This window comes from Oncorhynchus mykiss, chromosome 10, assembly GCF_057628025.1.
Source record: "Oncorhynchus mykiss isolate SJ-2025 chromosome 10, ASM5762802v1, whole genome shotgun sequence".
In the NCBI taxonomy this organism is placed as follows: Eukaryota; Metazoa; Chordata; class Actinopteri; order Salmoniformes; family Salmonidae; genus Oncorhynchus; species Oncorhynchus mykiss.
In genome coordinates, this window is record NC_143031.1 from 14,717,908 (window position 1) to 14,733,672 (window position 15,765).

At 42.6% G+C, this 15,765-nt stretch overlaps 1 long non-coding RNA gene across 1 annotated transcript in view; it reads left to right on the top strand.

Annotated features, from left to right (window-relative positions):
- LOC149979942 (uncharacterized) overlaps positions 1-15,765 on the top strand; it is a 391,469-nt gene that overhangs the window by 46,620 nt on the left and 329,084 nt on the right. The gene's annotated exons all lie outside the window — the stretch shown is intronic.

A 15,765-nucleotide genomic window follows, 5' to 3' on the forward strand; every position in this document is an offset into this window, starting at 1 on the left:
CAGCAGGTAGTCAGCAGGTTGTCACCGTCAAAAACACCGTCCTTAGAGAGCAATTCTGAGGTAATAATTTTGCGTGGACTGTGCGAGCGTTTTATGAGGTGAACTAGAACTAGCCGCATCCTCCTAAGAGGTAAAATAGAGCCACATAACCAGCATAGCAACGGACGCTTTGGTTCATTACGGAATCCGGTCAGAATGTTGCAAGTTCTAGCAACAGAAGATAGAATTTATTGAATCCCATTGTGACGTAGAGGTGGACACTAATTGGCCGGGGGACACTATTTGGCATGACACCCCCCACAGCTTTATCATTGGAATGTGATACAAAACAAGGCAACAGTGTGCTTTAGTACTATGCTGATGAGGCCTCCAAGCGGTGGGGTAGGCTGTTTGGAGTGTTCATATGACTGGATAAAATATATATATATATATATATATATATTATGCCCTCCCCCCCACACTTCTAAAACCAAAGTTGCGCCCCTGCTCAACTGTAATCTATTATTACAATACAAATGTTTTGTCACATGGAGGGTGGCCGAGCTGTAATCAGCGCTGAGCAGTACTAGCACACTGACCCTGTTTGTACTTCACTCAGACAGACCTGTGATTCTCTCCTACTCTGGTGTTGGGTTTCTCTTTACAGCTGGATTTGAGAGGCGTAAGGGAAAGGCCTTTAAATACACATGAAGAATAGTCCCTCTACGCTCTGTACTCACCTGACTGCTTCCCATACTGTTTGTGGGCTATGCCAATTTCAAAGCAATACAGTCTAGGCAATGTGACAGAGTTCTGTGAATCAGATGAATGATTCCATGTTTAAAGGAAAAATCCACTCCAAAAATATTTGTTGGTGTTTTTTTTCTTCATTCTTCCACTGTTGATACAGTCCCATCAAGAAGCAAAGTGTCACTTGCCACATCATCATCATGCAAAACACTTTGCAGACACTTTCATTGAACTTTTCTTCAATCATCAAAGAACAATTGGTTGTGTGCATCTTGATAAATATTATGGTCAGAAGAGACCTGCTTAAATATTATTTATCTGAGGTGCAACCTGATAATATACTATTTTAGACATTCAACATCCGTATGTGTGTATAGTGAGAACAGATACATTATCTCAGTCTTGTGGTTGCACAGCCAGACTGTTAATTGGCAATGAGGAAAGTGACAAATTAACATAATGAGGGGATGTGATAAAGAAGTCAGACGTTTGAAAGGTGTCTGACGAAGCAGCTTCATTCGTAGCGATGTACTGTATAAATGAAGCGCTCTTCAGAGGAACAGTTCCTCGGAATCCCTAAGGAATCAAATCATTTTCATCTTTCTATCCAATCATTCCTGTATGTCTTCATCTTTATTTGTGGTATCCTATCACAATCCATGCCGCTTACGTTGGGTCTGTTGAGGTAAAAGTAAGACAACATGGTTGAGCTCCTTTACTCTGCAAATCCCACTTCCACAGAATCATCAGCATGGAGTGTCCCAAGGGCTGCTGATGTCACCGACCACAGTGGCCAGCTAATCCTACGGTCTGGGAGGACACAGACAACAGATACCACAGTGGCCAGCTAATCCTACGGTCTCGGAGGACACAGACAACAGATACCACAGTGGCCAGCTAATCCAACGGTATGGGAGGACACAGGCAACAGATGCCACAGTGGCCAGCTAATCCTACGGTATGGGAGGACACAGACAACAGATACCACAGTGGCCAGCTAATCCTACGGTATGGGAGGACACAGACAACAGATACCACAGTGGCCAGCTAATCCTACGATATGGGAGGACACAGACAACAGATACCACAGTGGCCAGCTAATCCTACAGTCTGGGAGGACACAGACAACAAGGACAATGTGTGGCTTTCTATGCACCAGAGTCTGAAGAAGGAAAACAGAAAACTATTGGGGATCAGAGTCCAACATCTAATGATGGACTCTTGAGTTGGCACATTTTGGCAGTTTTTTCTAGTATTTTAGAATCCTGCCAACATGCCATGGTGCCGTTGGTGCTTGATCTCTGAGACTGCAGAGTCCAGTCTCACTCGGTTGTGTGAGGTTCGTTTACGGCGTCTGTGTTCACAGATGATTGCTTGTTTTGTTTTTGTGCGATGTCGTAGCTGATAACTTACTGATTGCATCCTCGGTGGTGAATGGCCTATGGTCTCAGCGCCGTCTCTAATTGAAAAGTAAAATGCACAGCCACATTGTCTCAGCTTTAATTCACTTACACAGGGACGGTGGGGTGAAAACGGTATTGTGGTCAGGTTTCCTATGTGGTCGCCGCCAGTCAATCTTATCTGTGCACTCAAGTTCTCAGGGTATATTGTCTGTTTTCCCATCCTTTCAGCTCTTCTCCCTGACTATTTGTCCAACATCCATAAACCGATATTGGAGAGTGGCTGCTAAATTCTCTCAGCCTTAGACTGAATATGGTGCATGTAGCTCATCAAACTAGTGACAGACTCATATGAAAGAACTAAAAGGATTAGGTATATCATGTTTACGTCCAGATAAGAAATATGTTATAAGCCATACTGTGTACCATGATTGTTATCATGTTTGCGGGTCACTATAGCAGTTGAATTGACAAGTGAGTCCTCTGCATGCTCCTTTGTGTGTAGGCATTTAAGCTGCCATGCCCCCAGACTTGGTGAGGTCGCAATTCATTACAGATTGGCTTGAGACACCATACCGTACTAACGGCAGTCCAGTGTGGGCTCCAGTGTGGGCTCTAGTGTGGGCTCCAGTGTGGGTTCCAGCGTGGGCTCCAGTGTGGGTTCCAGTGTGGGCTCCAGTGTGGGCTCTAGTGTGTGCTCTAGTGTGGGCTCCAGTGTGGGCTCCAGTGTGGGCTCCAGTGTGGGTTCCAGTGTGGGCTCCAGTGTGGGTTCCAGTGTGGGTTCCAGTGTGGGTTCCAGTGTGGGCTCCAGTGTGGGCTCCAGTGTGGGCTCCAGTGTGGGTTCCAGTGTGGGCTCCAGTGTCGGTTCCAGTGTGGGCTCTAGTGTGGGTTCCAGTGTGGGCTCTAGTGTGGGTTCCAGTGTGGGCTCCAGTGTGGGTTCCAGTGTGGGCTCCAGTGTGGGCTCCAGTGTGGGCTCCAGTGTGGGGTCCAGTGTGGGTTCCAGTGTGGGCTCCAGTGTGGGCTCCAGTGTGGGCTCCAGTGTGGGCTCCAGTGTGGGTTCCAGTGTGGGCTCCAGTGTCGGTTCCAGTGTGGGCTCTAGTGTGGGTTCCAGTGTGGGTTCCAGTGTGGGTTCCAGTGTGGGCTCTAGTGTGGGTTCCAGTGTGGGCTCCAGTGTGGGCTCCAGTGTGGGCTCCAGTGTGGGCTTGTCTAACCCATGCTGACAAGTTTGACATTTAAGTGTGACATTTGTAACTAATCAGTGTTTCACTCAAATGTGTGGCATGAATATTGTCCACTACAAAGGGCCAGTTATATAGACACTCCTGTCACTTGTATGGCCCCCTCTGACTTCAAAACGTTAACTGTGAGCTCAAATGAACTGAACTGTGTTTTAAGTGCTGAGCTCTGGACAAGAGCGTCTGCTAAATGACTAAAATGTAAAATGTAATGAAGGTATCTGGCAGGCTAAGGACAAATGAAGAAAAGTTTGCGACAAGAAATTACGAGCTTGCATCGCAGAACACAAGTGTCAATATCTTAATTGTGTGAGGGACAAGTTGGTTCTGTCCATGAGGAAACAAATACCTGCCTGTCTGGCTGCCCTCATTACGAACAGACTGAGGAGCCTTTTCATAACAGATTCACTGAGACACGATCCATTCTGGCTGCCTGCTGTCAACAAGGCTGTCTATCACAAACTGATTATCACCTTCTTCTTATACATGCCTGAATACATTTGGCTGTCTAAATGCGGCCTGTAACACACCTTGTATAGGCTTTGTCAGGTTTTTTTTTTGTGGGGGGGGGGAATTAACTTTTATTTGCTGATAGATTGTGGCTTCCAGAAATGTGTTAATGTGGGTCTATATCTTGACACCATCTGATATACATACCTGTGATTTCATTGGACGAGGTGTTGACTTGAACAGACAGCCTGTCACATTTAGTTATGTTCAATCACAACTGTTTTCAGTCTAGTGCTGTTAACACCCATTGAAGTGACTCATTACAATCACAATTAAGTATGATTGATTTCGTAACAGTTCTCTCACATAAATGCTCAAATTTGCTGTTTTGTTTTGGTTCTGTACTTTCCCAACAACAGTGTTGTAAACATTCTGCTCCACACCATCAGTGTTCTTACACACATCAAACCCAAGGCCTTTGTAGAGTCAAGCAGAGAGTTCCTTCCTCTTTGACAAGGAGCAACTTTCAAGGAAACTTAGTTAGCCAATGAACTAGTTGTTGTCTGTCTCCGCTCCCATTTCTTTCAAGTCCTCTCTGGCTTTCCAAAGAAGACTACTGGCTCTGAGGGGTAATTGGTGGAGGATTTGCTTTGAAGATTACACCTGCTTATGCAGCATTGTCTGCCTGCTGAAATGCATGGGTGAACTGTAAATCTATCCTGACACAGCAACAGCTACTGCAGCAGCGTCCGCTAGCGCTTTCACCGGAGTGGAGAGAAAGAATGAGCTTTTCCACTCTTTTGGCAGGTGCTTTTGTTCGAGAGCATCTGACAAACTCTCGAGCATTTTAACACCACTTTATCCCCATTTTAGAGCAGGTTATTCCAGCTGCAAGAGAGCTATCCTGTCAGGAAACAAGACCCCTCATCAATTATCTACGCTTTTACAGCACAGCACACTGTGCTGGAGCTTCCCAGCAAATATTATAGCAAGGATTTTAGCTTCAGAGTACAGTAGCTTCTTGTTTTGTTCCATCTTCTCTGAGGAGGAATTACTCCCATAGTGGTACTGACTGTATTATGAAGAACCACAGTGTGAAACAGTGTAGAGGATAATATAGTAGTCCTTCAAAGGATTTGTGATTCAAGGGATTTATTTCAAATTGTGAGAATACAATTGGCTGCTGACTTGGAATGCATTCTTAGGTCACAGGACTATTATGAATGTGTGCACTTAACCAGAGCAGGCAGATGTCCCAAACAAATGTAACCTCATTTTCCAGAGTTGACTCTTTCACACAGTTGCAGCAGGCCAATTAGATGGGGAAAGGAATTAAATAGGGAACAATGACTTCATTATGTGCATTTAAATCACCACATGATGTTGGTGGTGCCTTAATTGGGGAAGACGGGTTCGTGGTAAGGGCTGGAGCAGAATCGGTGGAATGGTATCAAATACACCAAACACATGGTTTCCATGTTGCCATTCCATTTAGTCCGTTCTAGCCATTGTTATGAGCGGTGCTCCCCTCAGCAGCCTCCACTGCATATAACCCACCGGTGTTATTAACATGTAAATACTCCTATAATACACCTCTAATACAACTCTAATACACCTCTAACACATCTATAATACACCTCTAATACACCTCTAATACATCTCTAATATACCTCTAACACATCTATAATACACCTCTAATACACCTCTAATACACCTCTAATACAGCTCTAATACACCTCTAATACACCATTTAGTCCGTTCTAGCCATTGTTATGAGCGGTGCTCCCCTCAGCAGCCTCCACTGCATATAACCCACCGGTGTTATTAACATGCAAATACTCCTATAATACACCTCTAATACAACTCTAATACACCTCTAACACATCTATAATACACCACTAATACATCTCTAATACACCTCTAACACACCTCTAATACATCTCTAATAGACCTCTAATACAACTCTAATACATCTCTAACTTACCTCTAACACACCTCTAATACACCTCTAATACATCTCTAATACACCTCTAATACACCTCTAATACATCTCTAATACACCTCTAATACACCTCTAATACATCTCTAATACACCTCTAATACACCTCTAATACACCTCTAATACACCTCTAATACACCTCTAATACACCTCTAACACACCTCTAATACATCTCTAATAGACCTCTAATACAACTCTAATACATCTCTAACTTACCTCTAACACACCTCTAATACACCTCTAATACATCTCTAATACATCTCTAATACACCTCTAATACACCTCTAATACATCTCTAATACACCTCTAATACACCTCTAATACATCTCTAATACACCTCTAACACACCTCTAATACATCTCTAATAGACCTCTAATGCAACTCTAATACATATCTAACTTACCTCTAACACACCTCTAATACACCTCTAATACATCTCTAATACATCTCTAATACACCTCTAATACACCTCTAATACATCTCTAATACACCTCTAACACACCTCTAATACATCTCTAATAGACCTCTAATACAACTCTAATACATCTCTAACTTACCTCTAACACACCTCTAATACACCTCTAATACATCTCTAATACATCTCTAATACACCTCTAATACACCTCTAATACATCTCTAATACACCTCTAATACACCTCTAATACAGCTCTAATACACCTCTAACACACCATTTAGTCCGTTCTAGCCATTGTTATGAGCGGTGCTCCCCTCAGCAGCCTCCACTGCATATAACCCACCGGTGTTATTAACATGTAAATACTCCTACAATACACCTCTAATACATCTCTAATATACCTCTAACACACCTCTAATACATCTCTAATACACCTCTAATACATCTATAATACACCTCTAATACACCTCTAACACACCTCTAATACACCTCTAATACACCTCTAATACATCTCTAACACACCTCTAACACACCTCTAATACACCTCTAATACACCTCTAATACACCTCGAATACCCTTCTAATACACCTTTAATACACATCTAATACACCTCTAACACCTCTAATACAGCTATAATACATCTCTAATACACCTCTAAAACATCTCTAATACAACTCTAATACACCTCTAACACACCTCTTATACACCTATAATACACCTATTATACACCTCTAATACATCTCTAATACACCTCTAACACACCTCTAATACACCTCTAACACCTCTCTAATACATCTCTAACACACCTCTAACACACCTCTAACACACCTCTAATACAACTCTAATACACCTCTAATACACCTAATACATCTCTAATACACCTCTAATACATCTCTAATACACCTCTAATACACCTCTAATACATATCTAATACACCTCTAACACACCTCTAATACAACTCTAATACACCTCTAACACACCTCTAATACAACTCTAATACACCTCTAACACACCTCTAATACACCTCTAATACAACTCTAATACACCTCTAATACACCTAATACATCTCTAATACACCTCTAATACACCTCTAACACACCTCTAATACACCTCTAATACATATCTAATACACCTCTAACACACCTCTAATACAACTCTAATACACCTCTAATACACCTAATACATCTCTAATACACCTCTAATACATCTCTAATACATATCTAATACACCTCTAATACAACTCTAATACACCTCTAACACACCTCTAATACACCTCTAATACATATCTAATACACCTCTAACACACCTCTAATACAACTCTAATACACCTCCAACTTTATTTTATCATCATTAGCTCCCTTTCTTCCTCCCCCAATACCCACTTGCAGAGCCTTATATTTAGAGAGTTGGGCCAACTTTTACAATTGTGAATATTGTTCTAATTCGAGACCTTTAGTTACGTAGTTAAATGATAATGCCCGAGAAGCCGCTGTTTGTTTGCTACCCAAAACGGCTGGTCATTTGTTCTACCGGTTCGGTTGCCAGAGACGCAACCAAGTCGTTAAGTATTTTTGTTCTGCATCTATGGACGCGACCCAGTCATTAAGTCTTTTTGTTCTGCATCTATAGACGCGACCCAGTCATTAAGTATTTTTGTTCTGCATCTATAGACGCGACCCAGTCGTTAAGTCTTTTTGTTCTGCATCTATAGACGCGACCCAGTCATTAAGTATTTTTGTTCTGCATCTATAGACGCGACCCAGTCGTTAAGTCTTTTTGTTCTGCATCTATAGACGCGACCCAGTCGTTAAGTCTTTTTGTTCTGCATCTATAGACGCGACCCAGTCGTTAAGTCTTTTTGTTCTGCATCTATGGACGCGACCCAGTCGATAAGTCTTTTTGTTCTGCATCTATAGACGCGACCCAGTCGTTAAGTCTTTTTGTTCTGTATCTATAGACGCGACCCAGTCGTTAAGTCCTTTTGTTCTGTATCTATAGACGCGACCCAGTCGTTAAGTCTTTTTGTTCTGCATCTATAGACGCGACCCAGTCGTTAAGTCTTTTTGTTCTGTATCTATAGACGCGACCCAGTCGTTAAGTCTTTTTGTTCTGCATCTATAGACGCGACCCAGTCGTTAAGTCTTTTTGTTCTGCATCTATAGACGCGACCCAGTGGTTAAGTCTTTTTGTTCTGCATCTATAGACGCGACCCAGTCGTTAAGTCTTTTTGTTCTGCATCTATGGACGCGACCCAGTCGTTAAGTCTTTTTGTTCTGCATCTATGGACGCGACCCAGTCGTTAAGTCTTTTTATTCTGCATCTATAGACGCGACCCAGTCGTTAAGTCTTTTTGTTCTGTATCTATAGACGCGACCCAGTCGTTAAGTCTTTTTGTTCTGCATCTATAGACGCGACCCAGTCGTTAAGTCTTTTTGTTCTGCATCTATGGACGCGACCCAGTCGTTAAGTCCTTTTGTTCTGCATCTATGGACGCGACCCAGTCGTTAAGTCTTTTTGTTCTGCATCTATAGACGCGACCCAGTGGTTAAGTCTTTTTGTTCTGCATCTATAGACGCGACCCAGTCGTTAAGTCTTTTTGTTCTGCATCTATAGACGCGACCCAGTGGTTAAGTCTTTTTGTTTAGTATCTATGGACGCGACCCAGTGGTTCGTTCTAAATGTTCTATTGTCATACAGACTGGAAACGTTCTTATCTCCTGCTAGCTAGCCAACTACAGCTAACTTACAGTCAAGTCAAACAGTGCAGCCAGAATAACAACAGAGTAGTTGCATTTGCATTTGTAGTGACATTTACTTGGATACATCCATAACAATGAGTTAATGAGGCGCGATTTTCACCTAGCATAGAAAATGTGCTCTCTCCTCGGGACACTGTTGTTCAGAGGAGGTACAGTAGCCAACAACACAGCTAACACAATCATTTCAAACTGAAGCTGGAGAACCAGCGAACTAGCTGCACTTCATTTCATTTGACCTGTTTTCTATTTGTATTTCTTTGTATATATCCATAAAAATGATGCTGATTCATGATTTCGAATGCCTGAGAAAAGCTGCCTGCCTGTCTGTCTCATCCAGACTCTCAACTCCCTACACATTCATTGCTATGGGACAGCTGGAGATCAAATGTTTATATTGGAACAATGTTGCACATGTCAGAGAATCAGACAGCAAGGTTTATATAAATCTCTGCTGTTGAAAACTAAATGTTGGTCAAAAAGAAATGTCTAGATGCTTTATATAGTGGAGATCAAATGTTTCAATTGCCTGGCTGGGTTGATGAGACAGTGGATTGTGCAGTCAGATGGAACAGAGTAAATAGGCTTTTAACATCATAGATTTAGCCGGTGGTAACTTGGAATAGACACCAGCTGGAATGCGGTTTTAACCAATCAGCATTCAGGATTAGACCCACCCATTGTTTAACATTGTTTAAATGTTACCCATGTAATGTTAATGGTGAGTTAACATGGCTGCCATATAATGTTGTAGTGTCATGTAAATGCATCATAATGCAGAAACCGCAATGGCCCAACTCGTTATATACAAATGTATTGATGATTGCAATAAGTGGCTGTCAGTTCAGTCTATCCACATTATCCACAACTTCCCTTTCATTTCCTCTTTTGGCAGCTCTCATGCATCAAGCCAATGGGATTCGGTACTAGGCAGAGTGGAATGGAAGGTCAAGGTTTTCAGTCTCTGGCCTCCTCCTTCGGGCTGTCTCAATGCAACACCTCAGCAGCTCCAGAATGGGATTCCGTTCCCTGAATCCATCAAGGACACCCCCAGCCCCCTTAAACCCCCCTAAAGCCCCCCTATTGGTCCCCTCTCGTCCACACCCCTCCCCTCCCTCTCCCCACAAATCACCAGCTGGGTAAATGTCACACTGTCAGCACAGGAGCAAAACATTATTTTCATTAGGCCCTATTATATTACCACAGCCAGCATAATTAAAATGTGATTTACACATTTTTCTCAATACTCATTTCCATCCGTCTCTGCTTTCATCAGGATTAACGTGGTGTTTATTGGGAATTGCCAGATAATGAGCTCTGACTTGATTAGCGTAAAGCTAGCCGGTGAAGGGGGGGCCAGGAGAGACCCATTCTCTGCTCATTGATCACTTACCCCATGACAGCCTGATCTGATTCCTTATCTGATGCCTGCATCAATAAAACATATGCTGCAGGAAAAACCAAATGGGAACCGACTTTGTTGATATTACAGTGTGTATTCTCCACTCAGCCTCACTCCACTGAAAAATGTGAACGTACTCTTCTTGGACTTAGTCACTTTAGAACTCATTTACACAAACAGATATTTGAATAGCAATATGCAACTGGGCTATAATGCTTATTAAATTCTATAACTCAAAGATATAACGAAGTAGAAGACAGAACATGAATCTGTTCATTAAACATTTAAGCCATCTGTTGAAAAATGAAGTCATATCACAGTTCTTGCTTCTACTGTCAACACCATGGATTATGACTCTAATAATATCTGGGATGGGACAAATATTTTTCTATTTCATGTTTTATATATGTACCTAATTCTCCGGCGGAACGAAACGTCATGTCTAAGCATTTTTTATCAGACAGTTTTAGCTCCTCTCCTCCAACACGCAGTGCGGTGCGGGGCCCGTATCCACAAAACGTCTCAGGGAAGGCGTGCTGATCTAGGATCAGTTTTAGATCATACTGAATCAGATTATATGGACAGATCCTACATCAGCACTCAGACGCTGAGATGCTTTGTGGATGTGGGCCCAGGTCTATATGTAAATGGCTGCTCCCTGGACGACTGCCCATTGAAGGGGAAGAAGCCAAACCCCTCATCAGCTCACAGTGATTCTGGATCAGAGCCACAGCTAAGTACATCGTTGGGGCTGCTATACTGACTGTTTTTATACAGCTGCTCTTTTACTGGTTTGAATTTGAAATCACAGTATAGGTTCAAAGAGGAGCTTATGTTTTTTTGTGGTCTACAATACCAACATGGCTTGTTGATTAACATCAGTTTCTGTCTTTTGCTATAAGAGATAAGAAGACTTGTTTTGTTATCACAGTCATTTATCACATAGAATGGCGTTACGTCTATTGGCCTCCCTCTACTTCCTTTAAGAAAGAACATAGAGGAGATGGTGTCTGCACAACTACTTAATTAAGCATCAGGACTTTAGCTGATGTTGATATTAGCCCTGATTGCCTATGGAAATGGGGACATCCACATACCCGTCTATGGACCTAATGAAGATACAATATGCCATTAGGTAGCATGCTGCTACTGCTGCTTGGAAGACAGCTAACACTTAATCCTCTGCTATTTCCAGTAAAACGTGTCCGTTGTCCTACAGAGATAGAACATGATTCAACAAATAAAAGCACTGGATTCAGTGAACTTCTGTCAAAAAACTATCTGGAGGAAGTGTTTGCTAATACGTTTTGAACAATATTGTATTTAAACCTAAAGGTTAAATTTAAAAAATAAAACCTCACAAGTTCAGATTTCATCCAATGTAGACATGGCATGGAAAGGGACACAAACACATTATTCTAACTTTGTAATAATTATTAATGTTGGTGTTTCTCAACTCAGAAGTGCCAGAAATATCAAACATGCAGTTTGAAAATGGCCTTGCTGGTCCTGAGTATAACGGAGAGAGAGCATCATTCCCATTTTGACTTGTTTGTGATTGCTGTCTGCTTCATATGATGAGTGAGACAGAGATGTTCGCAGAGACTGAATTCATGTAAACGCTGCATATGTCAGTCCGCTCAATTGGAAATGGCCATGACATTTTAACGCAGATCTTCAAAGTGCTGTACAGAAACCCAGCCTAAAACCCCAAACATCAAGCAATGCAGGTGTAGAAGCACGGTGGCTAGGAAAAACTCCCTAGAAAGGCCAGAACCTAGGAAGAAACCTATAGAGGAACCCGGCTATGAGGGGTGGCCAGTACTCTTCTGGCTGTGCCGGGTGGAGATTATAACAGAACATGGCAAAGATGTTTAAATGTTCATAAATGACCAGCATGGTCAAATAATAATAATCACAGTGGTTGTCGAGGGTTCAACAGGTCAGCACCTCAGGAGTAAATGTCATTTGGCTTTTCATAGCCGATCATTGAGAGCATCTCTACCGCTCCTGCTGTCTCCAGAGAGTTGAAAACAGCAGGTCTGGGACAGGTAGCACATCCGGTGAACAGGTCAGGGTTCCATAGCCGCAGGCAGAACAGTTGAAACTGGAGCAGCAGCACGGCCAGGTGGACTGGGGACAGCAAGGAGTCATCATGCCAGGTAGTCCTGAGGCATGGTCCTAGGGCTCAGGTCCTCCGAGAGAGAAAGAGAGATAGGAAGAAAGAGAGAAAGAGAGAAAGGGAGAATTAAGGAGCCCATACTTAAATTCACACAGGACACCAGATAAGACAGGTCAAAATACTCCAGATATAACAGACTGACCCTAGCCCCCCGACACATAAACTACTGCAGCATAAATACTGGAGGCTGAGACAGGAGAGGTCGGGAGCCACTGTGGCCCCATCCGACGATACCCCCGGACAGGGCCAAACAGGCAGGATATAACCCCACCCACTTTGCCAAAGCACAGCACTCACACCACTAGAGGGATATCTTCAACCACCAACTTACCATCCTGACACAAGGCTGAGTATAGCCCACGAAGATCTCTGCCACGGCACAACCCAAAGGGGGCGCCAGCCCAGACAGGAAGATCACGTCAGTGACTCAACCCACTCAAGTGACGCATCCCTCCTGGGGATGGCATGGAAGAGCACCAGTAAGCCAGTGACTCAACCCCTGTAATAGGGTTAGAGGCAGAGAATCCCAGTGGAGAGAAGGGAACTGGCCAGGCAGAGACAGCAAGGGCGGTTCGTTGCTCCAGTGCCTTTCCGTTCACCTTCACACTCATGGGCCAGACTACACTCAATCATAGGACCTTCCAAAGAGATGAGTCTTCAATAAAGACTTAAAGGTTGAGACAGAGTCTGCGTCTCTCACATGGGTAGGCAGACCATTCCATAAAAATTGAGCTCTATAGGAGAAAACCCTTCCTCCAGCTGTTTGCTTAGAAGTTCAAGGGACAGTTAGGAGGCCTGCGTCTTGTGACCGTAGCGTGCGTGTAGGTATGTACGGCAGGACCAAATCGGAAAGATGGGTAGGAGCAAGCCCATGTAATGCTTTGTAGGTTAGCAGTAAAACCTTGAAATCAGCCCTTGCCTTAACAGGACGCCAATGTAGAAATGCTAGCACTGGAGTAATATGATCATTTTTTTTGGTTCTAGTCAAGATTCTAGCAGCTGTATTTAGCACTAACGAAAGTTTATTTAGTGCTTTTTCCGCGTAGCTGGAAAGTAGAGCATTGCAGTCGTGGATTAATTTTTCTGCATCATTTTTGGACAGAAAGTTTATGATTTTTGCAATGTTACGTAGATGGAAAAAAGCTGTCCTTGAAACAGTCTTGATATTTTCGTCAAAAGAGAGATCGGGGTCCAGAGTAACACCAAGGTCCTTCACAGTTTTATTTGAGACTGCTGTACAACCATCAAGATTAATTGTCAGACTCAACAGAAGCTATCTTTGTTTCTTGGGACCTAGAACAAGCATCTCTGTTTTGTCCGAATTTAAAATTAGAACATTTGCAGCCATCCACTTCCTTATGTCTGAAACACAGGCCTCCAGCGAGGGCAATTTTGGGGCTTCACCTTGTTTCATCGAAATGTACAGCTGTGTGTCATCCGCATAGCAGTGAAAGTTAACATTATGTTTCCGAATGACACCCCCAAGAGGTAAAATATATGGTGAAAACAATAGTGGTCCTAAAACGGAACATTGAGGAACACTGAAATTTACAGTTGATTTGTCAGAGGACAAACCATCCACAGAGATAAACTGATATCTTTCTGACAGATAAGATCTAAACCAGGCCAGAACTTGTCCGTGTAGACCAATTTGGGTTTCCAACAACAGGAAATTATTATGTGGATTATAATTAATGGACATTTTTTGTAGGGGTATATACATTTATCATAAGGGAAATTTTGAAAGTGGAAATTACAAACTTTAGAAGCCTTTATAAACCTCAAATATACTACAAGCTCTCCTGCAACAGGGTGATCAAATTAAGATCCTACATCTGTATTCCCTACATAGTGAACACCTTTTGACCAGAGCCCTATGTGCCCTGATCAAAAGTACACTCTTAGTAACCTAAAAGGATTCTTAGGCTGTCCCCATAGGAGAACCCTTTGAAGAACTATTTTTGGTTCCAGGTAGAATCATTTTTGGTTCCAGAAAGAACACGTTCCAGAGAGGGTTCTACAAGGAACCCAAAAGGGTTCTACCTGGAACCAAAAATGGTTCTACCTGGAACTAAAAAGGGTTGTCCTATGGGGACAGCCAAATAACCCTTTGGAACCTTTTTTCTAAGAGTGTTGTACACTACATAGGGAAAAAGGTACCTTTTGGGACACAGGCAGAGTGAACAGGGTAGTAATTGGCCGTGTGATCAGTTTGTCATGCTCTGTGGTTTGAGCCACCATCCTGATCTGCTCGGCTCTGCCTGGGAAGGGACTGTGTGTCTTGGGAAACCTGATGCTGATGAAGAGGATATTGACAGTGTCCCTCACAAGCACATTGCTGTAAGTAATGAACATGGATCGGAGACCATGTTGAACATTGAAGCCTATAGATTACATAAACTTCCACAAGTCTGAAGGACAGTTGCCAGCTAGCTATCACAGCAGTTGTCTCACACTAAAGCCTCATTTACACCTTGCGGTAATATATTAGTTTTATCATCTGATCAATATGAACTACACATTTTATGAAAATGTGTCTCTTAACCGTCCGCATTGTGACCAGATTGTCTGGTGCCTCCCTGTATGCATATTATTTCAAAATAATATGACTGTGTTTATTTTTATTATTAAGACAATGACTGATGCCGTAAATCAATGGTGCTACTAGGAGTGGAGGGAGGATGGTACGGTACAGGGGAATGATGGTTCTGCCTCTATGCCTGTCAATCATTTTAGAGGCTGGTATAATGATGATTTAAAAGGTTTGACCATCCAGATCTTTTCACGCTTGATTGATATCTAGACACAATGTGTGCTTGACTACCTCCAAAGGTGGTCGGGAAGATGTGATCACAATCAGATCACAATGTGTCTCTTAATCATCTACACCTGTCTGGAAATGTAGACACAATCAGAATGTGGACAAGATCAGGACAAAGGACGCATGTTAGCGGCAGGTATAAACGAGGATTAAGAATGACTACGGCTTAGAGAGGGACAGGGGTGGAGTAGGTGGGGTCATCAGGTAATTGGTGAGTGGCAAAGAACCTGCGATTCATCAATATTGTTGTAGACTTCTTGTCAACCATGTAATTTTAAAGCACAGTTATATGGGATTAGAAAATCAGATAACTTTTTTTGGAAGCCCTGCTTTTGGTCCACCATGTTTCAACCTCCAATTATAACTTAAGAAACAG